This window comes from Equus przewalskii, chromosome 1 (genome assembly GCF_037783145.1).
Source record: "Equus przewalskii isolate Varuska chromosome 1, EquPr2, whole genome shotgun sequence".
NCBI classification, from domain to species: domain Eukaryota; kingdom Metazoa; phylum Chordata; class Mammalia; order Perissodactyla; family Equidae; genus Equus; species Equus przewalskii.
In genome coordinates, this window is record NC_091831.1 from 40813257 (window position 1) to 40839902 (window position 26646).

At 41.2% G+C, this 26646-nt stretch overlaps 1 protein-coding gene across 2 annotated transcripts in view; it reads right to left on the reverse strand.

The window, feature by feature from the left end:
* PAPSS2 (3'-phosphoadenosine 5'-phosphosulfate synthase 2) overlaps positions 1-26646 on the reverse strand; it is a 78784-nt gene that overhangs the window by 30035 nt on the left and 22103 nt on the right. The window lies entirely within an intron of this gene.

The window sequence follows — 26646 nt, forward strand, 5'->3', positions numbered from 1 at the left end:
ATAGTCTTCCTTAACTGAAATGGCTCTTTTATAATTGGCATACAGAGTATCATTTACCAATTCCACTACTTTAGAAACAGACTACCTTTAGAATACTCTTCATGACCCTTTGAAAGTATAATTTGAATGAGACAATTATTGCTACAATGTAAAAGTTCTGGTTCGATGACATATAAAACTGTGCACCTTAAGGTAACGGTTGGGTGAATGTCTTTGTTTCTATAAACGCCTGTTCTCCCCAAGTCCTATGGGCATGAACTGAAAAGAACCCAAATATTCCAACCACTGAGGAAATACTAGAGTAAGGCTGGTTGAGACCCACTCTCTAGGGAGCCAGGGAGAGGCCCAGATCACAGAGTAAAGGGATAAAGTCGGTAATACGTGTCTTAGTCCCACCCAGATATGAGACATCAGGGACTTATAAGAGTTTAGTTCTCGAGTGGAGGTCGATGCCCTGGGGCTACTTTTTCACAAGCACTGAACTCTGCTTCTACTTTCCGAAGAATCAGAGTATGAACATTTTAATCCTTCAAAAAGCCCTGCAGAAATGGATGTACCAGTTATCAGTCTTGGAGGCTAATTCAAATCTCGAATGTCTTTATTTTGGCTGTGATAAAACCAGCCCAGCGAGGGCACAAATTATCTGATCCTGATCCTAAACTGGATCCAGTCATATGACCAGAAGGCATATGTCTGATGAATAAAGAAGATAAAATGAATGAATAAATACAGTTTTTGGTGGACACACTCTTAAATAACATGTGATCCAAGGAGGGTAAGGCAGGGGAACCCATGAGAGTGGTTAAATTAAAAGGTTGAGGGGCTGGCCCCATGGCCGAGTGGTTAAGTCTGTGCACTCTGCTTTGGCGGCCCAGGTTTTCACCTGTTTGGATCCTGGGAGAGGACATGGCACTGCTCATCAGGCCATGCTGAGGCAGTGTCCCACATGCCACAACTAGAAGGACCCACAACTAAAATATACAACTAAGTACTGGGGGGATTTGGGGAGAAAAAGCAGGAAAAAAAAAAAGATTGGCAACAGTTGTTAGCTCAGGTGCCAATCTTTAAAAAGAAAAAAACAGTTGGGAACTACCCATATATGTCTTTCATGTGATAATTAAAATTCTAATGACAGATGTAATCCACATCTCTGAACTGTAAAAAGTCTCTGGAACCTTTTAAACACCACCTGTGTACACCCACCAGAGTTAAGAAAGTACTCATATTCTTTGTTCAAGACCCAGTGAGGCTTAGAAAACTCCAGGCCACGTGAGGGCAACTTTTATATTCTGGAGCAAATCAGTTCAACTCTTTATCTGCCTCCTTTGGGGGGAAAAAAAAAAAAAGGAATGCAACTAGGACAGTCTAGAGGCTTAAATGAGATAACGGATGTGAAAATGCTCCATAAATAGCGAAGTTCTCTACCATTGTGGATGCTACTGCTGATTATTCAGTGTATACTCCAAGCAGGAAAAGCTGGAGCCAGCTTGATTAGGATCAGGAAAATGGCTTCGAGACCAAGGGAGAAGGGCCTGCCAGTGAGGCACAGAGCTCAGCAAAGGGGCAGTCAGACAGGGGATGGACATCAGTGTCAGAGAGATCCAAGAGGAAGGCGCTGAAGGCACAGCAGGATTGGCTGGGTTAAGCCATATAAAACCCTCCAAAGCTAGATGTTCTGATCATCCATCAAGCAAACCTGGTCCGAACCCAAGACTTGGAAGGGGTTGGGATAGAGTCCAGAATGTGGCAGGTTAGACAGCAGTGGTGGATTCACCAGAAGGTTCATAAACAGGGACAAATCAGGCTACTCCATGAGATAATCCAGCAGTATTTCTCCTACATGACTAAGTCCCCTGAAGGTATCCTGAGTCCTTTGTGCCAAGTGTACTTTATAACTCAAGGGTGACATTAAAATTTTCTTTTTTCTATTTCCTTGTTCACCACTGCCATTAAATTCAAGAACATAATGTGTGGATGCACAAAAGGGCCTCAAAGTCAGTTAGTCTATTCGTTTGTTGATTCTTTCAGTAAATAAGATCCTACTATGTACCAGAGCCATCCTAGACACTGAAAATACAGTACTAAACAAGGCAGAATGCCTGGCATCGTTTCCAGGGGAACTACAGACAAAAAGATCAAGTGCCTGGGGCCCCACTCCCCAGAGAAAGGGAGGGTCTCGTACATACATCTGTATACCATATGAAGATATACAAAGAACACCGACAACTCAGTAAGAAAAAGACAACCCAATTTTTAAAAATGGGCAAAAGATTTGAACAGTCACTTCACGAAAGAAGATATATAAATGGTCAGTAAGCACATGCAGAAGTGCTCAATGTCCTTAGTCATAAGAGAAATGCAATTTAAAACTGAATGAAATGCTACTGAGAACATCTAATGACAGCAAGGACCTACTTTCTTCCGTTGATAGCGGAGGTGTAAAGTAGTGCAACCATCTGGGGAAAAAACCTGGCACTTTCTAATAAAACTAAACATTTACCTTCTCTACAACTCAGCAATTGCATTCCCAACATCTGCTCAAGAGAAAATATGTACAGGCATATCGCAGAGATAGTGCGGCTTTGGTTCCAGACCACTGCAATGAAGTGAATGTCGCAATAAAATGAGTCTCATGAATTTTTTGGCTTTCCGGTAAATATAAAAGTTATGTTTACACTATACTGTAATAGTAAGTGTGCAATAGCATTATCTCTAAAAAAACGTACAAACCTTAATTAAAAAATATTTTATTGCTTAAAAAAGCTAACCATGAGCCTTCAGGCAATTGTAGTCTTTTTGCTGGTGGAGGGTCTTGCAAAAAATCAATATCTGTGAAGTGCAATAAAGCAAAATGCAGTAAAATGAGGTATGCCTGTATCCACAAAAGAATACAAGAATATGCTTAGCAACTTAATTGGACAAAAACTGGAAATAGCCAAAAGTCCATCAATAAGAAAACAGATAAAAAATAAAACAAAACAAAAAACTCCGAAAAACATAAACCCAAAACTGTAGAATACTTATATAATGGACTACTACCCAGCAACAAAAGGGATGAACTACCAGTACATGCAACACTGATGAAATTGAATGAAAACACTACACTGAGTCAAAGTCTTACATAGAAGAAACTACATACAATTCCACTTAAATGAAAACCTCAAATAGTGAAAACTAATTTGCTAAGTCAAAACAGCCATTGCCTCTGGGGTAACGGCAATGTTGGATGTTTTGTTTTTTTGGTGAGGAAGATTGGCCCTGAGCTAACATCTGCTTCCAATCTTCCTCTTTTTGCTTGAGGAAAATTGTCCTTGAGCTAACATCTGTACCAATCTTCCTCTACTTTATATGTGGGACCATATAAAGCTGCCACAATGTGGCTTGACGAGTGGTGTGTAGGTCCACATCTGGGTTCCAAACCCACAAACCTGGGCAGCTGAAGCAGAGTGCACAGACTTAACCACTGTGCCACCAGGTCAGCCCCTGTTGGATGTTTTGATAAGGGTTTGAGGTATATAGGTGTTTGCATTTGTTGGAAGTCACTGAATGTATAGTTAGGATAGGTATCTCATTATACACAAATTTCATTCACCACAGGCAAAAAAGAGCCAATAAGAAAAGTAAGCAAACAAGAAAATACATAAGATTCAGATGGTAGAATTATATTGTTCCACACTGCTGCATTTATGGAAGAGGGCTCTGATCCCAATCATAGCATATTTGACTTAAGGGGCTGCTGTGACCTGTGGGCACGAACACCCACCAGAGCTTAATCTGTCCACAGAAATGTTTTTCTCTCTCTTTTGGCTGTTTGTTCTCCCTTCAGGCAGAGATCCAGAATAAACTCCAGGCTTTGTTAGTCCTCTGTGGAAACTTTGTTATGATCTTACTAATTGCCTCCAAACAAGTGCTTGGTTTTCAAAAACAGTTCAAAATCCGCCAGAAGGAACTACTTTAATAGAGAACAGTATTTAATAATCTCTGAACCTTTGGTTTTTATTAGCTGCATTTTAATTATGGGTGTTTGTACAGATTTTCTATCACTCCAGCAATAAACAAACAAACCAAATCTTTCCAGATGGCCAGGTACTGGGTTTTTTCGGTTCAGGAGGATATTTTGCTTCTTATTTATCTTGAAATCACCCTTCATTCTCTCCAAAAGACAAACAATTAAAATAGAAACAGATGTTTTGAATGGCATTTGAACCGTAAAGGGGCAGGGATTCCGAACAATTTTCTCTTCCTTGCTGAAAGCTTTCCGTCCTTCTACAGGGCATGTGGTGTTTTCTATGTGTCCGGTATTTTCACCATAACCATCTTTGCTGTAGACATGTTTGCCACAAGCACTTTCGCCCCAAATATTTTCACCACATAACTAATTGGCAGTAAGGCAATTTTGCCGTAAAAGATAAAATAACAGAAAATAAAATTAAAAAAGGACATTAAAAAGGACATAATGAAACATGGAGTACATATCTGGACTACACTTAAATGTTCCATCATGTGCCCAGTCCTGACATTTCACCAAATTGTCTCAGCCAGATTCTGTGCCCAAACCCCAAATCCCCAAATTCTGTCCACATCATGTTCTCCAGGATCAAATAGCAAAAAATTTTCACCGTTTTCAAGAAACTTATACTCATCAGGAATCATGTAACCATTTCTTTTGTGGGGGTGGAGAGAGGGGTACGAAGAAGAGCTCGATTCTTCTTTTGCTTCTAATTTCTAATATTGCAGGACAAATTTGCTAAAGATGGCATTGGAGAATAAGCTGTTGTATGTAAATTAGCTAAAGTATCAATAATTAATGCTGGAAGACCATTGTGAACGACCAGCCACCCCTTTTATAGTTGTCATAGCTGGGTCAACTTTTGCTTTTGACGGGTGGGAGAAATGACTGTCCTCACCGAAGGATGTGCAAACTGATATGCTATCATTTTCTAGCATAGTATGCAATCTGGCTTTATATTATCTTATTTCATACTTTCAGTAAGTTTTATCTCCATGTTTTCTAGTTGAAACCAAACTGTCAACCAGTTATTCTATCTTTTACGACAATATTGCCTTACGGCCACTTTGTTACGCAGGGAAAATGTGGCAAACATGCTTGTGCCAAAGAAGCTTGTAACAAAAGTACCTAGAACCAGTGTTCTAAGCTTCGGAAAGAAAGTGGCTGTCAGGAAAAGGGTTCTCTCTATGGAAAATAAATAACACACGCATTAAACAAAAAAATGCTTGCCTCCTTGTGTGTAGGCACAGAGCACACAGACAGCCTTGGCACTTTGTCTAACACTGCCACTTAGCAGGAAGTGGCCCAGAAACCACACAGTTGGTGGCATACTTCTATTCTGGGTCCCTAAGGAAAATTTTGCAAAAATTCCTACCTTCTTCCAAGTCACTGGCCCAGAAAAACTCTCTCCGGAATGCACAGAAGTAGCATGCGTATGGGTTTTGGATTCAAGCCCACACCTGGATTTGAAACCTGTTTTGAAGCCTACTTGCTTTGCGACACTGGGCAAGTTACTAACATCGAGGAACCTCCATTTCCTGCTCTGTAAAATGGGGCTAAGAATAGTTTCCTCAAAGCATTGCCAAAAGGGTTAAATATAATGATTTCCTATACAAAGTATCAAAGAAAATACAGGACACACAGGAAGATGTTGAATTTGATGAGGCCCAAGTGGCATTTAATCCAGTCTGGAGAAATCGTGGTAGTTTGTCTAAATCACCCAAATTAAGAAATGGTCTAGGGATTTGGGTCCACTCAGAGACAAGTGTGGGGAGGTGGGGTTCATAATCAAATCAGACAATGGCTAGTACAGCACTTTCTATGGGGTGAAGAGTGAAACACACACAGAATGTACACACACACACACAGACAAGATGTTGTAGTTGTTGTTGCTCTGATTATTGCTATCTTTGACCCAAAGCCCAGTCAGTTAGTCCACCACTCTGAGGTGCACCGGTTTGAAGCCTCCTCATCCTACCCCAGACTCACAGCTCTCTTGCTGGCTGTCTCAGTCATGAACCCCCACTTACCAGCACAGGGATGACCTTTGCCCCAGGTCAGCCTCATGAGCTATTAGAGTTGGGACCTTGTCATGCAACCTGGGGCTGCAGCATGCATCTCTGCCAAATCCACCCCTCTCTCCCATTGGTGATGCAGAAAGGGGAGTGCCAAAGGAGCTTCTAGAACTCCAGGTCGGGTAGGCTGGGTCATGGCAGACAGCCTCAGCCTTGATTTTGCGTGACTAGAAGAAAAGAAACGACATGGGGGAAGGATGTGGGGCGGGGCATCCCCCGGAGCCAAATGTGAGCCATATGTCACAGTGAGTAGTGTTATGAAAGGCAGGACGATGGAGGAATGAGGAAGCTAGAAGCCAAACCAGAGTCAGGTTATGAGTTTCCTAGGGCTCAAAGGTTTTTTGTTGTCTGCATAATATCTTCAATAAAAAAATGAGCAAGTGGATTTGAATTCCCTCTATATTCTGCTCCCTCCCACGCAGTGCAAACAAACCCACTTTACTTCTCTAATTACACCTCCACTCTGTCCCCTTTGAACTCGGCCCTCACTGTTGCTGGGCATTGGTTTCACTGGTCCTTTTCTGATTAAAAGCGTTCCAAACCTACCTGCTCCTCAGAGTGCAGTTTGAAGATTCATTTGCCAAAAGCAGCCACCTTAATTATTGCCCTCTCAGGCTTATAGTCATACAGGAATGGGCCTAAGGAGACAGGTTCATCTGCAAGGCCCCTGGCCTAACAAGATAAGGCAAGCTAGGAGAAGCACACAGAGGCCACCCAGATGCACATGCCGCAGCCTCCGGACGCTCCCAGGTTTACGCATGCGCCCTAGCACCCGGGAGTCCACAGACGGTGACTTTAGCCCCAACACCATAGTAAAATCACACCCGCGGATGGAAGGCTGGCAGGCTAATGATAATGGAATGCACGTAGTGGCACGTCGAACAGCGCAAGCGCAAGGAAAACCCCGCCTCTCCATGCATGACAAGGCCCTCCTCCCCAGCCTTTGCCTAATCAAAGCCCACACAGACTAAGTCCCTAATGAGCTGCCCCTTTCCTTTCCTTTCCTTTCCGCACCGGCTCCCTTGTGCCTCCCCTGTGCACAAGCTAATAAACTTTTACTTTTCTACTCCCTTTTGATGTTTCTCTTGATTTCTATCCTGGGGGACAAGAAGCCAGCGTGCCAGCAACAATAGTAGAAGCTCCACTTTCACATGTATTATCTCATTTGTTACTCAAAACCTGGGAGCTAAGGAGGCTGGGCGTGTGATCCAATATTTATAGCTCTGAAAACTACTGGCCAAAGTCCCACACCTGGAAGATGCAGGACACGGAGCCAGGCTTCCCGACTCTGAATTTCCAGTCCTATCTGCACCACAGCTTACTCATTGAGGACTAAATGAGATAAGTATGTTAAGGCTTCTGATACTACATAAAAATGTAAACAATTTAAAAAATCATTCTCACTTCATTTTCATTACTTAACCTGAGTAGCTTCGAATGTTTTACAATTATAAATGTTTATTTTTATTTCTTCCTTTTAGATTATTTCCATGGGCTGTATAACCTAAAGGGAAATGATTGAGTATTAAAAGTTATGAACAATTTCATAGGTCTCATTATGTATCATCAGTTCCCTTTCCAGAAAGACAAAGCCAAGTTATCAGGCTACCAAAACATACCTGTTTCTAAATATTCTAACTAATTTGTCATGTTTGCAATTTTACTGTTTTTTTCGCTGAGATTACTTTGTACTTATTTAGTTACTAGTAAGAATATGCACTTTTCAGTGTAATAGGCGACTTATGATATTTCTGTGTTTGTCCCTTTTGATATTAATTAATTACACTCTAGATAATGACCTCATCCACTTTTTAAAAATATATCTTGGTTCTTTTTTGTATAGTAAAATTTTTATTAATTATATACTTTTTGTTCGCTTTCTTTCCTTTTGATATGTACTTTATTGTACATCATATATATTACATATTATATCATATTATAGGGTATTTTAAGAATATATTAAAGTATTCCTGTTGTCTTTGATGGCTTCCATGTGATCATTAATTATAGCTGGCCAAATATGCTCTTCAGACTTCTATATATTTTTATATGATTAAGATGTATTAATTTTTTGATACACCTGACATTTTTATAATGTGACATGTGCTTATATGGATCAATTTTATTTCTTTTCCATCATTATATCCAGTGACCTCAAAATACGTTATATCATAATTCATTTCCCTGTTATTTTGAAAATTAATAGCTTGAATCTTTTTCTAGAATTCTTATGTATTTATAATTCTTCTGTAATTATACTTTATGTGTTCTTATGTATTTCTGCAGGAGTTTTCTACTTTTAGTGTAGTCACCTATGTGTTTTGTACAGTAGTCCCCCCCTTATCCGCGGTTTCAATTTCCACGGTTTCAGTTACCTGTAGTCAACCTCGGTCCAAAAATATTAAATGGCAAATGCTAGAAATAAACAATTTGTAAGTTTTAAATTGCACTGCCATTCTGAGAAGCGTGATGAAATTTTGTGCCATCCTGCTCCGTCCTGCCCAGGACGTGATTCATCCCTTTGTCTAGTGGTAGCTATGTTGTACGTGCTACTGCCCATGAGCCACTTAGCAGCTATCTTCGTTTTCAGATCGACTGTTATGATACTGCAATCCTCATGTTCAAGTAGCCTTTATATTACTTAATAAAGGCCCCAAAGTTCAAGACTACTGATGTTGGCAATTTATTACAGTATATTGTTATAGTTGTTCCATTTTATTATTAGCTATTGTTATTTATCTCTTAGTGTGCCTAATTTATAAATTAACTTTATCATAGGTATGTATATATAGGAAAAAATACTATATATAGGGTTCAGTACTATCTGCAATTTCAGGCATCCCCTGGAGGTCTTGGACCCCCGCAGACAAGGGGGACTACTGCAATACGTTTTCAAATTTTAAAGATAAAAATCTCTTTCTTTAAATTTTTTTTCAATTTTAGTTTATTCTAAAACATATTCTTCTATGGAAATAAAATTACTCAAGTTTTGTTGAGAATATGCAATGTCTAACTATGATTTTCCCTGCTAGTCTTGCTAATCCTCAAAGAAACTCATATTCAGAAAAAGGAATCATTACCCAAAGATGTTCATAGTAAATTACTTTAAATAGTGAGATCAGGGGCTGGCCCCGTGGCCGAGTGGTTAAGTTCACACGCTCTGCTTCGGCGGCCCAGGGTTTCACCAGTTCAGATCTTGGGCGCGGACATGGCACCGCTCATCAGGCCATGCTGAGGCAGCATCCCACATGCCACAACTAGAAGGACCCACAACTAAAAACATACAGCTGTGGGGGGATTGGGAGGATTTGGGGAGAAAAAGCAGGAAACAAATAAAAAGATTGGCAAATCAGAAACAATCGAAATGTCCATCAGTTAAATAGATTACGGTACATCCATATGATGAATATACATATCTATATTTACTGACCTAAAAATACATCATGTTATGTCCAAATGAAAAAGCAGGTCACAGAGTAAATTAACATTAATCCTTTTTTTTTTTTTTTGAGGAAGGTTAGCCCTGAGCTAACATCTGCTGTCAATCCTCCTCTTTTTGCTGAGGAAGACTGGCCCTGAGCTAACATCCATGCCCATCTTCCTCTACTTTATATGTGGGATGCCTACCACAGCATGGCATGTCAAACGGTGCCATGCCTGCACCCGGGATCTGAACCAGTGAACCTCAGGCCACTGATGCACTTTTAACTGCTGGACCACCAGGCCAGCCTGCATTAATCCTATTTTTAAAAGAGATGTATTTATTTGTATAAGTCTACAGAGAAAAAAATCTGGAAAACAGAGGACAAAATGCTAATCACCTTGAAGGTCAGGTGATTCTAGGTAATTCTTTTTTTTCTTGTCTCTAATTCTGATTTTTCTATATTAAATTTGGAAATAAATATATTTTTAAAATACAAAGGATATCTCAACCAGAAAATGGTGAAGCCAAATGGTTTGATGCTCAAAGGGGTAACAGATGTGAGCACATAAGCAAGTCTGGAGGTAGATTACAACCAAAAGAACAATAACCAGACCCAGCCAACAAATTTTAAAAACATTAGCCCTGATATCTTAAGAACAAATCTTTAACTAGTCCCTCTGAAATATACAAGGAAGTACAGTAAACCCTAATAGACAACCTTGAAAGTACAGTCCATTCCACTAGATCGCAGTGGTGGTTGTTTTCGGCGTGTAGTTATTCCATTTAGAGAAAAAATGCCTGTGGAGAAGATATTGGGGCTTTTGGAAGTTGATATCACAAATGGAAACTGCTGCTGCCTCTTCCATACATTCTATTTAGTACAGCAGAGTCTGAGTCGGCTGCAGTCACCCGTTGGGACCTCCCAGAGAAAGGCACCCTAAGGATATTGGTAAAGTCTGTAAACAGCTGAACAGCAAGAAGGACATCTTACTCAACTTTGATGCAATCACCACCCACCGGACATGTAAGGTTCAATGCCAGTCTCGTGGTTACTGGGAAGGAGAGAAGTTTTAACTGAAGAAGTATCACTAAAATCAACACTGATACTATGGGGCCAGCTCGGTGGCTGAGTGGTTAAGTTCACATGCTCTGCTTCGGTGGCCCAGGGTTTTGCACCGGTTTGGATCCTGGGCGCCGACATGGCACCTCTCATCAGGCCATGCTGAGGTGGCGTCCCACACTCAACAACCAGAAGCACTCACAACTAGAATATACAACTATGTACTAGGGGGCTTTGGGGAGAAGAAGGAGAAAAGAAGATTGGCAAGAGATGTTAGCTCAGGTGCCAATGTTTAAAAGAACTTATAATATGTCTTAAAAAGTAGTTTATATTGAGGAAAATACGGTTCTAAGGTATTCTGTGGAAAGGGAGATTATGGATAAAGGGAGTTGACATCTGAACACACGAAATCCAAGTCCGTGCATACAGTTTTCACGACGAGATGTATTTACTTCTTATCATGCTAACAATACCTCCCTAAAAATCACTGACTCCATAGGGTTATACTTCGTGTTCAACTGCTCTGTCCAGGGGGCTGGCCCGGTGGCACAGTGGTTAAGTTTGCACGTTCCACTTCGGCAGCCAGGGTTCGCTGGTTTGGATCCTGGGTGCAGACATGGTACCGCTTGGCACGCCATGCTGTGGTAGGCGTCCCACATATAAAGTAGAGGAAGATGGGCATGGATGTTAGCCAGTCTTCCTCAGTAAAAAGAGGAGGATTAGCAGTAGTTAGATCAGGGCTAATCTTCCTCAAAAAAAAAAAAAAAAGAAAGAAAAAAGAAACTACTCTTTCTAAGAGAAATAACCATACCAGGTAGCCAGTGACAAAATACCAGCTGTGAAAATTGAGAAAAGTGAGTTGACGAATTCCTGAAAAGGGCAAATTAAATCATTTGTCAAAAACAGTTTACTGGACAACACAGAAGTGGCCCAAATCTAGAATTTATAAATTAAAATTGTGATCCTATGAAAGAAGTTTTAGGATAGATGTAAAATTTCTTTAAGATCAAAGATGATCATTTTTTACCAATTCCTACCACAGAAGGATTTATTAAATAAGTTAATGCTGTGAATTTAAGGGGAAAATACACCCACAACTAAGTTGATTTGCCTTTGAGCAGCCACCGCTACTAAATAAACCACAGACTGATGTCGAACGGGCAAGAATTTAAATGCTTGTGAAACAATGATAACAAAAAAGCACACGAGGAGGGCCTAGTTAAGACATCTTTTAAAAAATTCCACGACTTTGCTTACTAAAATATTTTACAGTGTTTCATTTTTTTTCAAAAACATTCATCTGAAAAGCATGCAAATTAATAGGAAACTCTAGATGGCAAATTCAGACAGTTTGCAAGGATCATCCAGATGTTTGCCAAGGAAAACAAAGGACTCCCTCCTCATGGGCTGTACGTGGTGTTAGAGGTCCCCTAGATTCGGTGCATTTTACGCTAGAGGGCAACCTAGAGACTGTGCAGCAGTTACAAACCCGGCGTCATCTCGAAGGGAAGGGGAGGGGCTGTGGAGTTGCCAGTCGCTGGGGAACAACCCAGCTTTGGCTTTTCCAGATACTATGCAGACAGGTCTATGACACTGGAGAACTTTGCATCTTCTACTTTGAACCATTCTCTCTTCCTTTCCATATTCACAGAATCTTCCCACTCTTCTAAGACATCAGTGATTGTAAGAACATAAAATGTTCTGTGCTTTCGGTCTGGGTTTTACTCATCTGCCCCGGCGTCTGCCCGATTTTCCTTTGACTGCAGCTTCCTGGTGAACTCACTTGCTGGACCATCAGGCTCTTCCTCTGGCTCCAGTCTCCAGCTGGTACCATCCACCGGATCGACCCACCGATACACCCAGTCCCTGGCCGCTCCCAGAGCTCCCGAAGCACAGGCGCGCAGTCGCTCCTGGGCGCCCCGGGAGGAGGTCTGCGTCTGGCTCGGCTGGGACTCCAACGCTCGGAGTGGGAGAGGGGCCCGTGCCGGGGCGCAGGAGGCGGCGAGGGGAGCTGACCACGCGTCCACTGCGGGGCAACGCAGGACCGAGGGAGCCCGGGTGCAAGCGCCGCCCCCTCGTCGCCGCGGTGGCAGACCGAGGTCCGGGCCACCGGGGCACAACTGTTAGGAGTCGCCAATAGAGCCGGGCGCGCACTGGGCGGGCCAAGCAGGAGCCCTGTGGTAGCCTGACATTCATATTGGACATAACCGTGTCGTGTCGTTTCCCGTTCACCAAGAGAAAAACGCCAGTGGAGGGGCATTCTTCAAGATACCTGATCAGTATTCTTCAAAAGCGTTAAGATCAACAAAAACAAGGACATCTGAGAAACTGTCATTGCCAAAGGCGGGACTTAAGGAGACATGACAACTAAATGTAACGTGGGATGGGATCCCAGAACAGAAAAATAATATTACGTAAAAATTAAGGAATTCGGAAAACAGTATGGACCTCAGTTAATGATACCTTATTTCTGGTTCGTTAATTGTAACAAATGTATCACACTGATGTCAAAGTTAATAATAGAGTAAACTAGGTGCAGGGTATATGGAATGCTGTACCATCTTCTCAATTTTTCTGTAAATCGAAAACTGTTCTACAAAATATCGTCTATTTTTTAAAGAGTGCTTTTTACTAAGACTTAGCAATAAACAAAATCATGAAAGCCTAAACATTTCATAAACACTTTAGCTTCTGCACTGATGGATTCTTTATCCTTCCTGATCATATTTCTTAAAATAGGTGACTCCGGGGCGGGCCCAGCGGCAGCAGTAAAGTTCAGATGTTCCACTTTGGTGGCCCCTGGTTCGCTGGTTTGGATCCCAGGTGCAGACATGGCACCGCTTGGCACGCCATGCTGTGGTAGGCGTCCCACATATAAAGTAGAGGAAGATGGGCATGGATGTTAGCTCAGGGCCAGTCTTCCTCAGCAAAAAGAGGAGGATTGGCAGCAGATGTTAGCTCAGGGCTAATCTTCCTCAAAAAAAAAAAAGACAAAGAAAGGAAAGCTGACTCCATTATTTTACTTCTATTTTAAGGATTAAAATTACTTGGAGTTATTTGAGAAATCCTTTTATAAGCACACCATGGGGTAAAGAAGGGACAGAAAAATGAATGGACAAGACATTGATAACAGTTAAGTACATAGATAACAAGTGTAGACATATCCACATTGTTTATGGACATTTAAAAATATTACGACTGAGATTTTCATTTGAGAGGAAACTGATGAGACCTGGCAGTGCCCTCTTCTGAGTCCCTTTCGTCCCTCCAAAATGGAGATTAATTCTCTTTCAGCCTTCTTTATGTCCCCAAACCTCCTCTTACGACATATGTAGCCCTTAATTTTCCATATAGAGGGATCTGAGTAAATAAAGAGAAAGGAGGAGAAAAAAGGAGATCTGAAACTCCCTTGGGGGGAAAAACTCAAAAGGGCTATGTTTTTTGCTTCAGAAACAGGAAAGTGGAAGAGAAGCTATTAGATGAAGTTTATCGAAGGGTGAGAGAGTACATATTTTTGGATCAAATAATCCTGAAATTGCATACTGCCTTAGAGTGGACCCAGGATGGAGAAGCACGGGGCCAGAAGTTGGCCAGAAGTTGTGAATAAATACCTCCCTTGGCCTGGCCTGGTGTTTTGGACCTTATTCCTGGGCACAGGCACCCAGGAACCATGCTCCTTCTGGGTTTCTTCAAAGCTGTAAAGCATCCATTATATGTCATCTTCCCCGTGGCTCAGAACCCCTTTAATGATCTCCAGTTCTATCACTTCCTCTTCCAATTGACAATCAGATTAATTTTCTAAAACACTCTTTAATCATGTTACTTTTATATTAAAAACTTTCAATGGCTTCCTATTAACCACAGAATAAAGTCTTAACTCTTAGCTTGGAATTTAAAGCCCTCCATTAGCCAGCTCTATCAACCTTTTCACCCACATTTTCTACTCTCATCTGCAGAACTTCTGTTCCAAGCAGGGTGTCTACTCAAGGTTTCCTGAACACAGCTTGCGCATTCTGGCTTTGTACCTTTTCTCATTCAGCTCATCGTACCCGGAAGAATCTCTCCACACCCTCCACCTATCCACATATTGCCTGGTCTTCAAGCCACACAAACCCCAAAGGCTCAAGTTGCCTTCCTTGATGCCTCTCCCCAAAACTCCTGCAGCCATTAGATCCTGTGGCACTTACCTCGATGTTTTCGATTTATGTCTAATGTTTTATAGTTATATTTTAGACTCCATTGTAAATCCTCCATGGTGGGGGCCATAGCTTATATAGCTTTGATTTCCTGGCAGAGACTGGCTAAGAAGAAATGATACAGATTTTAAGGTTGCACAGTTTACAGTCAGTTCAAATTTTGGCTCCACTAGAACCTTGAATGAGTTAAGCCTGATCTCTCTAAATCTTGCAAAATTGTGGGACTATAGTTCCTTCTGTTGCAAGGATTAAAAAGAACTAGCAAATATAGAGTACTTGGATTTTATTAAGTGTTCAGTAAATACTTGATGAATAAATAATAAAAGTTTAATAAATATTCCATTGGCTGATTGACTGATTTGGATATTCTTAAACAACCTCTGGTCCTCATCAGCACATCTGCTTTAATATCAGTACTCAGTGAAATGGCATATTTCCAACTTTGGTTACAAGCACTTTTATGTTATGTGCTAACATCTTCTTAAAGAGAGATCTGCTTAAAGAGAGACCTCCTAAGTCTTCTCACAGATGTCACTACAGAACACAGCCGAAGCAGCCCAAACATGAAAATAACAGAGCTCCCATTCACAAATGCATTTGTAAAATGTTCTTTGAAATCTACATCAAGGAACCATATATAGCAATTTGTGATTATAGTTCTGGTGAGTTTCCCATATTCTTTGAGAATCAATTAAGCTGATGTGACCCGATGCATTTCAGTTGGTGCTGAAATCCAAGTCATCACCTAAATCCAATAAAATATTAAACTGGACACATTTCATGCAGTGCTTCAATAAGTTAAATGAGCCACATGCTCTCTGAACATATCCTCACATGGATTATTCCATTGTGTTCCCCCCCCCCAAATATAACATAAACAATCCAAAGAGAGCCACGTAAAATGTATATTATTGTGAACTAAAAGAGTCCTTCAGCTTGACATGGCCTGAAATCACCATTCTGAAAAGTTTACATCAAAAAGCTGGCACATGCAAACATTGCTTGCTCTCTGCTCAAGCACAATTAAATTAAAAATTCATCTGCTACACTGCCTATACTGTGCACACAGGGCGGCGGATTCCCCAGGATAAGAAAGGTCGCTAAACCCATCATGCTCTGGGATAAACAGAATCACAGAAGTTTAGTGCTGTCATTCCTGCCCAGTTCAAAGACCTTTTGTGTGTAATACTTTGATGATTCAATTAAGAGAACTCAGGAAAAGGAAATGAGATCAGAAGGACAGTCTCCCACTCAATCATCAAGAGTGGACCCAGAAAGGCTTCTGCCTCTGTAAGGAAGAGCAAAGCAAAGGGCATTTGTGAAAGAGCCAGATTAATGCCTTTCTGGAGACTCATCGTCACTATTATTAGAAGCAGAGGAATCTAATTCACTGCAATATGACTTCTACGCCCACTGGTAGTTCAAACAGATTAAATGAATTACTGCATGTGAAGTGTTTAAAACAGTACCTTTAGATGTCAGGGTTCTTCTAGTTCTCTCTCTAGCACCCTCTGCTTTTCCCCTGCAGCCCCTTTAGTGACCCACATCTGTTCCCAAGGTTTTGTCTACCATTGATACGCTGTGGGCCGCCAAGTCTCTATCTTCAGATATCCAAATGCCTAGCACATCTGGTCCTCCAGAGCCACTGAAACTCAGCATAACAAGACAGACTTCATCTCCCTGTCATCACCCCTTGCTCCTCTTCCCATATTCCTCACCACTTGCAATGGCCCACACTTCTCTCTATTATCTAAGCTATGAGTCATCCTACTGCTCCTTCCCTCATTAAAAAAATAAATCACTCTATCTATCACCAAGTCCTGTCAATTTTAGCTAAGAAATACCTCTCAAACCATCCCACTGTTGTTAGTCAGCTAATCGCTCATAAGCACCTTCCTGACAGCCTTTCATCTGGACTCCCTGTCTCTCCCATCAGGCTGTTCTCCTCTTTGCCACCAGAGTAAAATTCTCTTGCTTAAAATCCCTGTGACTTCTGTGAAGTCCACAGACCTCACATTGGGGCCATGACCTCCTTTTCAGCTTTATCAACTGCCCTCCTTGGCCTTTAACTCCATTGGTCAGTCGCAGAAACCCATGCATGAGTCCAGAACAAGCCATTCTTTTTCATGCTGCTAGGCTTTCACTCACATGCTGCTTGCTTGGAATGTCCCTCTCTCTACGTGACTGCTTACACTCACTCTTGGAGGTGTGGCTTATACATTCTGTGAGGCTTTAACTAATCTTTCTAGCCACAGACAGACTTAGCTTCTTCCTCTGCCCCCACAGTATCCTGTTCCTACTGATAGCTGGTTTCCCAAACATACTTAATAATAAGACTCTCAAGGGGTATTTGTTAAAAATACGATTCCCAGGACCCTCCCCAAGAGATTCTGATTCAGTTGGTCCAGGGGAGGGCCCAAGAAACTGTAGTTTGTTCGTTTTTAAAATGCCTCAGGTGATTTTAATGCTTAGGCAAATCTCGAGAACACTAACCCATACTAGAGAAGTTACGTCAATTATGATTATCTGCTTCGCCAGATCAGGAGCTCTGGAGAGGCTGCTCTACCCACATTTGTCTTGGAATCCATGTGCCTGGAATATTGTAGCGTTTAAAATTTTCTGAATGACCGTTAAATATTTTCACTCGAACTAATTTGTCATGATCATGATAGTTCATAAAATTTGATTAGTTATTCAAGTGTCTTTTATGGGCGAAGGTGGAGAGAGCCAGGTGCTGAAACAGTTTTGGAAGAACATAGCGGACAAGGTAGGAGGCTCAGGTGATAAGAATGGTAAAAGTTTTTTCCAAATCTTGGCTGAGTTACAGATTTTGGAGGCAGCCATATCTGTTTGTAGCCAGCCCTGGGGGTCTAGTGGTTAATATTTGGCCCTCTCACCACTGCGGCCCGGGTCCATTCAGCCAGGGACCCACACCACCCATCTGTTGGTTGTCATACTGTGGCAGCTGCATGTTGCTGTGATGCTGAAACTTATGCCACCGGTATTTCAAATACCAGCAGGGTCACCCACGGTGGACAGGTTTTAGCAGAGCTTCCAGACTAAGACAGAATAGGAAGCAGGACCCGGCCACCCACTTCTAAAAAATTGGCCACAAAACCCTTATTAAATGGCAGTGGAGTATTGTCTAATGTAGCACTGGAAGGTGAGAGGATGGCGCAAAAAGACCAGCAGGGTTCCTAGGAGTCAGAATTGACCCGATGGCACTAACAACAAAATATCTGTTAGTACTGTCAGATGAATTCAACGATATTAATTAAAAATCAGCCTGCATGGGGCCGGCCCTGTAATCAAGTGGTTAAGCTCTCGTGCTGCGCTGCGGCAGCCCAGGGTTTTGCCAGTTCGGATCCTGGGCACAGACATGGCACTGCTCATCAAGCCATGCTGAGGTGGCATCCCACATGCCACAACCAGAAGGACCCACAACTAAGAATATACAACTATGTACTGGGTGGCTTTGGGGAGAAAAAGGAAATAAATAAAATCTTAAAAAAAATCAGGCTTCGGAAAAACAGACGCTCTTGCCCCCTACCCTACCTCTCTTGATTAGCTGTATGTTCCCTTGAAGAAGCAGAATGGGATAATGGTTAAGAGCATGGCACCATAGTCAGAGCGGCTGGCTGTGCATCCGGGTTCTTCCAGCTGCTGGCTGCATGCCCTTGAGCGAATTACTTAACCTATCACTTCCTTCATTTGTAAAATGGTTTTCACAGCAGTCACTGCCTTACTGTACTCTTAGGAGGATTAAATGACAAAACATACATGAAACAGCACAGGGCCTAGCCAATAGTTAAGCCCTCACTAAATGTTAGCTAGAATAAGAACACTAGTTGTTATTAATAATTGAAATAGCTATTATTACTAATAAAATAATTACAACAATAATTAAGTGAACGATAATAGTTAAAATTATTGACAGCCCTAGGGCTTCCCGCTGCTCAGTCTTCTGCTGCCATGAAACATGTGGTGTAGAAAGAAATCTAATGATTTCTCTTAAAATTCAGAGGCATTCTCCTTTGTTTACCAGCTGTGAAAGCTCCTCATGGCCTGCTATTTCTAACTCAGCACAGAGCAATCAGCCAATGGCCCTCTCACTCACGTGCAGAATGCACGAGTGCGTCCATCTAACGAAGCATATGCAAAAATAGCGGCAGTGGTCAGTCCTTTACCTGCCACAGAAACTAAGTTTTTAAAGCTATGCCTGAGCCTCACAAAGCACAGAGGAGTAAGCACATCTCATCTCGTCCTTTTCACAGATGGCAAAACTGAGGTCAACGACGTTAAGTGTTTTGTGCAAGGTCACACAGCTGGTCACTCAGGGTCTCAAATCCAAGTCTTCTTATTCCAAATCAAGCAATCTTTAGGGATCTTAAAAGCTGAGTTTAGAAATAAGACCATAGAGAACAAAGAAGTTGGCAGAAGCTACTATGGCTTACTTATAAAGAAGTGCTTGGGGCTGCCTGGCAAAGGATAAGATTGCATAAATGTTGCCTTAAGGAAGCTGGGGGTATTTTTTGTTTTCTTTCGGTTTTCAGAAGACACAGTCTAGACTCTAGAAAACGCGTGTCTTGTTTATCTGATGACATTTATTCCTGACCACTACTCCTGTCTACTTAGATCTGGCTTCTGGAAATCACCTGGGCATTTCCACCCTAGATCCACTCCTGGGCTGCATGTGGCCCAGTCTCCTCTCCCTCTGCAGGGAGTCTCTGGTACCAGCTGTTCATTTTATGACTTCCTAGAAAGCACCTTTGCTCACCTGGTTGGACTCTTTCTCAAGAACCAGCTCTGACACAATTCAGTGGTTGGCCCTCTGCCATGGTATCTCCTGCATCTTTTCATCTCATCTCTCACACTCTCTACCTTCATATTCTACATACTTGTCAGTCAGAACCCCTGAAGTTCCCCCAAAAGTCCAAGCTGTCTCTTGCTTCTGTGTCCACACACATGCCCTTCTTCTTTTTTATTATTTAATTGCTGAATGAGTAACGTCCACATGATACAAACTTCATATACACAAAAAGGTACACAGAAGAGTCTTGCTTTCACCCCCATGCCCTAACTCTCCCATCTCCACCCTCCCCAGCTCTGAAAATAGGTAACCACTTCTATTAGTTTCTTGTATATCCTGTCAGTTTCTTTATGCAAGTAAAATTTAAAATATGTAGATATTAGTTTAATCCTCCTTTCCACACTGTTACACGCCTTGCTTTTTCAGATCTAGCTTGGTGAATCTTTCTACATCGATACTGAGTGTTTTCTTATTCATTATGATTATGCCCCAGCATAATCTTCCGTTGAATGGACATACCACGATATATTTAACTAGTTCCCTTTTGATAGACATTTGGATGGTTTCCAATTTTTTCCAGTTCAAACAATGCAGCAATGAATTACCTTATACTTGATTCTCACATGTGAAAATATGTCTGTGGAATGAATTCTTAGAAGCGGGAGTACCAGGTCAATCAGTGTGAGCATTTGTAATATTGATACATATAATCAAATTGCCCTCCACAGAAGATTTATGCTTCTGGAAAGTATACCAATCTATACTTTCACCAGGAATACATGGGAGCTCCAGGTTCCTGACAGCATTGCCACAGAGTGTTAGCAAGACTTCTGGATCTCTTTCAATCTGATGGATGAAAAATGGTATTTCAATATGATTTTAATTTGAATTTCTATTAAGCATGACATTGCATGTCTTTTATTATGTTTAGGATTGTTTGTATTTCCTTTATTTATTTATTATGAACTCTCATTCATAGTTTCTCCATTTTTTTATTGCATTTTTGGCCTTTTTAAAATTGATTTACAGGAGCTCTTTATACATTAGGTAATCTTCCCATTGGCTCTTTGTCCTTTGACTTTGTGAGTGGTGTTATCTATGACTTTGTTTATGGTGTTGCTTGATGTTTTTTAATGTGGTTAAACCTATCAATCTTTTCTTTCAACTGGGACTCCAATTTTTCTGGTTATACTACTGCTTGGACGCAGTATTGGGATTGAACGTGAGGACCACTTCAAGCAAGAAAAGGAAGCAAGAAAAGAAAGAAAAATAGAGGGCTGTTTTGATCAGTCTTACAAAGAAGTCTGAATAAAAAAGAGTGGGTTGGGGCCGGCCTGGTGGCATAGTGCTAAGTTTGCGTGTGCTGCTCTGGCAGCCCAGGGTTCATGAGTTCAAATCCTGGGTGTGGACATACACATTACTCATCAAGCCATGCTATGGTGGTGTCCCACAAATAAAATAGAAGAATATTGGCTCAGATGTCAGCTCACGGACAATCTTCCTCACCAAAAAAAAAAAAAGAAGAAGAAGAAGAAGAAAGAAAGAAAAAGAGTGGTTGGCTTTTGTTCCTTAGAAATTTCTGGAATTCTTCAGGTTTTTCCTCTGAAGAAGAGAGAGATTGTAACTGTATTTACAAATATTATATTTAAGGTCTTTACAATCCTGAGATTAGATAAATTTATGCTTATATTAAATTTACAGGTATGTTTTATCATCATATTTTAAAAAATAATAAACTCTAACAAAGAACAATGAGAAGTTCCATATGCCTAATTTTTATGCTAGAAAAATACGTTAGTTTTTTATTTAGTGCTATTATAAATGAAAGCCTTATAATGTGTTATAAATTCCCTAGAACAATATAGATCAAACCTACAATGATTTTTACTTTAGAGTAAGGCTGTAGGTTGTACCTGGCTAGTTAACACACATCCGTTTTCCTCTTGACCAAATTCAACCCTGTCAGAAATAAGGGTATTAAAGATATACGGCTTATTTGATTAGAACATTAGGACAAAAGTGTATATGAAGGAAGGTGGAGATGTTATGTCCAGTAGGGCAATTTTAAATCAGATAATTTTAAAGATTGCATCAAATTCAGATACGACCATGCTCAATTTCCTGTTTAATCATCAGGTTTTTTCAAAGTGGGAGTAAACTTTCAAGTATTTCAAAATCTGCTTCCTTTTCCTAAGTGGGCTAGCCTAGTAAGTAAATTAACCAGTTAAAATCTAAAACAAAATCGTATTAGTCACATTATCTTTTTATATATGTGAGCTTGTTTTCCTACCTAGGTTATAAGCATCATAAATTCATCATATTCCATACTTCTTTTATTCCTTTGATTAATTTTTTCAAAAAATATTCATTAAGCACCAACTATCTGCCAAAGAGTGTGTTAGGAGCTGTGGGTACAATGGTGAAAGAGCCAGCTCCTATGGCTCCTGAGACCACCTCTGAGCCTAATCAGCATGCAGAAAGTACTCAGAAAATAGTCATTGATTAAAATTGTGCTGAAAATATATGAAAACCTTATTAGAGTTACCAGATTTAAAAAATGAAAATAGGGGCTGGCCCCGTGGCCGAGTGGTTAAGTTCGTGTGCTCTGCTGGAGGCGGCCCAGTGTTTCATTGGTTCGAATTTTGGGCGCGGACATGGCACTGCTCGTCAAACCACGCTGAGGCAGCGTCCCACATGCCACAACTAGAAGGACCCACAACGAAGAATATACAACTATGTACTGGGGCACTTTGGGGAGAAAAAGGAAAAAAAAAATAAAATCTTTAAAAAAATAAAAAATAAAAATATAGTTTGTCCCATGCAATATTTGGGACATGCTTGTACTAAAAAATTATTTATTTATCTGAAATTCAAATGTAACAGGACATGTCGTATTTTATCTGGCACCCTACAAGGGGTTGAAAACAAGGTCTAGCTTTGCATTTATTACATACATAAGCCATTTGAACACTGAAGATGTTTACTTCTGCACCTCACTCCTTTTTATACTCCATTTATAGAATTCTCTTTTTAGAAATTCTTTTTGAAGGAATGCCCTGCTTCTCTGGTGTCAATCAGTGGGAAAGGAGGGTTCACAGGTCTTGGTTCCAAACTGTTAGTTGCTGAAAACAACTACATTATAGGAGAATAGAATGTGTCGTCGGCAGTTTTACAACAAGTACTGAAGTTTCAGACATAATAAGTTTTCAAAGTTGAGATAGTTTTTCCAGCAAGACCTAATGCCCTATATTAAGAACTTAACAGCATTCACACATTACCTTGAAATCAGTGGTGAGCAGGGTCATTGGCCAGGGGCTGACTGAGATGGATTACAGAATTGGGGGGAAGGGCAGGGGGTGTGCAGTGGGCCACAAGGAGGACTGCATGAAGACACTGGGAGGAACAGAAGGCAATTTCAGAATCAAGAAAGACTGAACTCAGACATTCCTAAATTGCTGCATCCTCCTCCTCTATCAACCAAGGAGTAAAATGGGCTTTTTTGGGAAAACTGCCAATCTCCTTGACTGGCAAGGCTCACAAATTCCACAGTGGAAAGGAGAGCCTGGAAAAAAAGGATGAAGTTCTACAGAGAGCAGCCTGTACATTTAACTTTTATAAAATGCCTTTTGAAAAAAAATTTTTTAACCTATTTGTACATACATACACAACCAACTTTGTCATTAAAGAAGAAAATCTTCCATCCAGATTTGTAGGTAGTCAAAATCTCTTCTTATTTTCCAAGGAAGGAAACAAAGTGCAGGATCTGCCTTCCTGGGCTGGGAATATCTGGGCTCTGAGAGAAGGAGGGGTGGGCTTCCCCAGTACTCTCTCTCATGATCACACCAAAGATTCCACAAACTTTTGCACTTAAGATCGTCAGGGAAACATGCAGGAGCAGAACCTCTCATTTTCTACTGACAATGGAATTTGGAAGTGGGTGGCCCTATTTATGTCCTTCCATTTCCATCCAGAGAGAGGACAAGAACTGACCTCCCATCAACTTCCTGGCACAGAGGTCCAGACACAAGGCTACGAAACTGATCTTTCTTGTCAATGTTAGTCTGCATTCATGAAAATTCCCTAAAAAACATAAAATGTGAATTGACATTTCTTTTCCAACAAATAGCTAGAGAAGGCTCAGTACAGGAAAAAGAATTGCTCAATACAGGGGGAAAAAAAAAAGCCCCACCAAACAGTTCTCAGGTTTCTTCATATTCCATGTGACAAAAGCGGAGCCTAAACAGTAAAAGCCAAAGATACACTAACCAAATAGCCATGCTAAATTCTCCTCTCAAGAGTCAATTCAGCTTTTAAATAGACTTTTGAAGTCGGGGGCCCAGCTTGAGCATACACAGAATTTACCAGGTATTCAGACATGTCAGATGAACTAACAGGACCACCTGGGAAAGCCCGTCCTCCGAGCACAGTAAACTTGACCTAGGAGCAAAGCTTTAATCTCAGGGGAAGGGATGAGTCTGTGTGTAGCCTAGTGACAGAGATTTGTCTCCTGGTCCAGCTTGCATGGCCTCATAATTGAATCCTTTATAAGGACAGAAGACAGACAGAAACAGATCAAGGAACTGCTTCACTGAAGAGCTCGTCAGGCATGGTGACATAGTAGCGTGAGGGTGGACAGCATGGGCTCTCAAGTCAGGCTGCCTGGGCTCAAGGCCTGGCTAGATCCCAAAGACCTGTGTGACTTGAGCTAAATGAATACTGAGCTTGCTCAAAGGCTTTGTTTCTCCATCTGTGGACTGGATGAAATAACAGCACCTACCTCACAGGGTTGTTATAAATATTGAAAGACACCCAACTGCCATTCAACGATAGTCTGGTAAATAAATCATGGCGTCTTTACACAATGGAACACTACACAGGAATGAGAACAAATGACGACAACACACAATCAGAAGAATGGGTCTTACAAATACAATGTTGAAAGAAGTCAGACATGAAAGGAGCACACCCCCTATGATCCCATTTATCTAAAGTTCAAAAAGAGACAAAGCAAATAATCCATAGTGTTCAAAGCCAGGGCGGACATCCTGAGAGAGTGACTGTGCATTTGACACGTTACACGGTGAACTGGACCTGTCACGAGCACAGTGAGCTGCTCCCTGAGGACTTACACAAAGCATTAGTAAGCTGGGAGGAGAGCCTGAGAAACGCGGTGTACCTTTGCCACTACAACTGGAATGACAAAACGGTCTACATTTAATCAGCTACCCCATGGCTGCTTTCACACAGGCAGATGCAAAGAGACTCCCACAACCATTATCCAACTAGTCAAGTCAAAAACTGAGATCCTGAGGGGAAAGAGTAGGATTTTTTTAGTTTTTTTTTAAACAAGATTAACTTGATGGGCTAGCTTCAAAGCTGGCTTCACTCTTCATCGATCATGTACTAAAATTATTATGTAACTCTTTATTTTGCAGACATGTATTGATACAATGTAACTGTAAATGGATTCAAAATGGCTGTGCAGGCTGCATATCAACTCTAATTTTTTGCTATGTAGTATATGCAAGATATTTCATCTGAATAAGCAGAAGCAGCTTAAAATAGGTAATCGTGAGCCTGATTCTCTGACCATGTGTTTAAATCTTCAGGAATCCACATGAAGACAAAGGTTTCTGACCACAGTTATGCAGGATCATCATGCACATCCTTACACACTGATGCAAATTTACACCATAGAGCTCTGTTTGGTTCCTGTCACTTGGTGGAAACAGGGTGAATTTTAAGGCATATTCCCTCCTATGTACACAAGGCGTACTTTATTCAACTAACGTGGTTCTGGGCCTGCTTTGCATATGCAAGGCTACCCAGTTTGGAATACTCTGCACTGCCCTCTGAATCTGTGGGGAAAGCACAAGCTGCATCTCAGGACTTAAAACCAGAGGCTTCCAGATGCTTCACCTTTACTCTCAGCAGTCAGCTGGCTCAGCTCTACCTCTGAACCTCTCAATCTGACATGTTTTCCTCAGGTCTCTTCCTTCTGACTACACCCAGTCACCTCCACTTATCTGTGTAGAGGAAGCCAAAGGGGAGCATTGCAGCCACCCCTCTTTAGTGTTCTGCATATCCTCTAACATCTGCACTGTCAGCCATAGTTTCCTTTGATGCAGATGGCTTGACACTGATGGTGGGACTATTCTTTATCATTTCATGCTTGTTTTTAGTGAATATTTTCATTCTTTTTTGAATATCTTTTTAGATGCCATGCTTCTTGAACATGCTTTCTTGCCACGCTTCTTCCCATGTTTTCTTGAACACAAATATTCTGTGTGACTGTCAAACATGCACTTCCTTAAGGACTTCATCTTAGAGCTCCAACTCTAGCATGGAGAGCAAGCCCCAGGGAATTAAGGTAGTTTTACAGCCCTAGGAAATCCTCTTGGAGTGTACATTATAAAGATGTCTTGTTTGAATGTTAGCTATTACAGCTACCAAAAAAACAGGGGTCTTCTTGGTTTAACTGGAAAAATTAGCCTCAAGGCTGTGCTGACTGGATTCTGTGGACCTGCCTCACAAGATGTCCCTTTGTGCAAGCAAGACCAGGGGAGGCGGGGTGTTATGCCTTGCAGACCCACAAGAACACGCTGATCGAGCCAACCTTGAGCAAACAGAGATCTTTTATGGACATAACCATCATAATGGAAACCTGGTGATGTGAGCAAAAGCTTTCATTTCTTGTGTTTCCTTTTCTCTCGCTTTCCCTCCCCTCCCCTCCCTCCCTCCCTCCCTTCCTTTCTTTTTTTCATGTATAGGGCATTTGGCAAACTTGGATAGAAATGTAAATTTGAATTTCTTTGAATTGACATGATAAAAACATGATTTGAAAAGCATGGATATTGTTAATTTCCCAATACAGGTCCCCTCGCTATCCGAAAGTTCACTTTTAGGAAAGACCTAGCTTAGTAGCTGTTTGCACTGAAAGAAAGAAATCTCAAGAGGACTTTTGCTTTTACGAAAAAAGGTAAAAAATGAAAATAGTGTTCAGTGTTCATGTTGCAGTGAGCCATTATAGAGGCCAGGCAGTCGAGCACACTGCTGTATTTCAAGCCTTCCA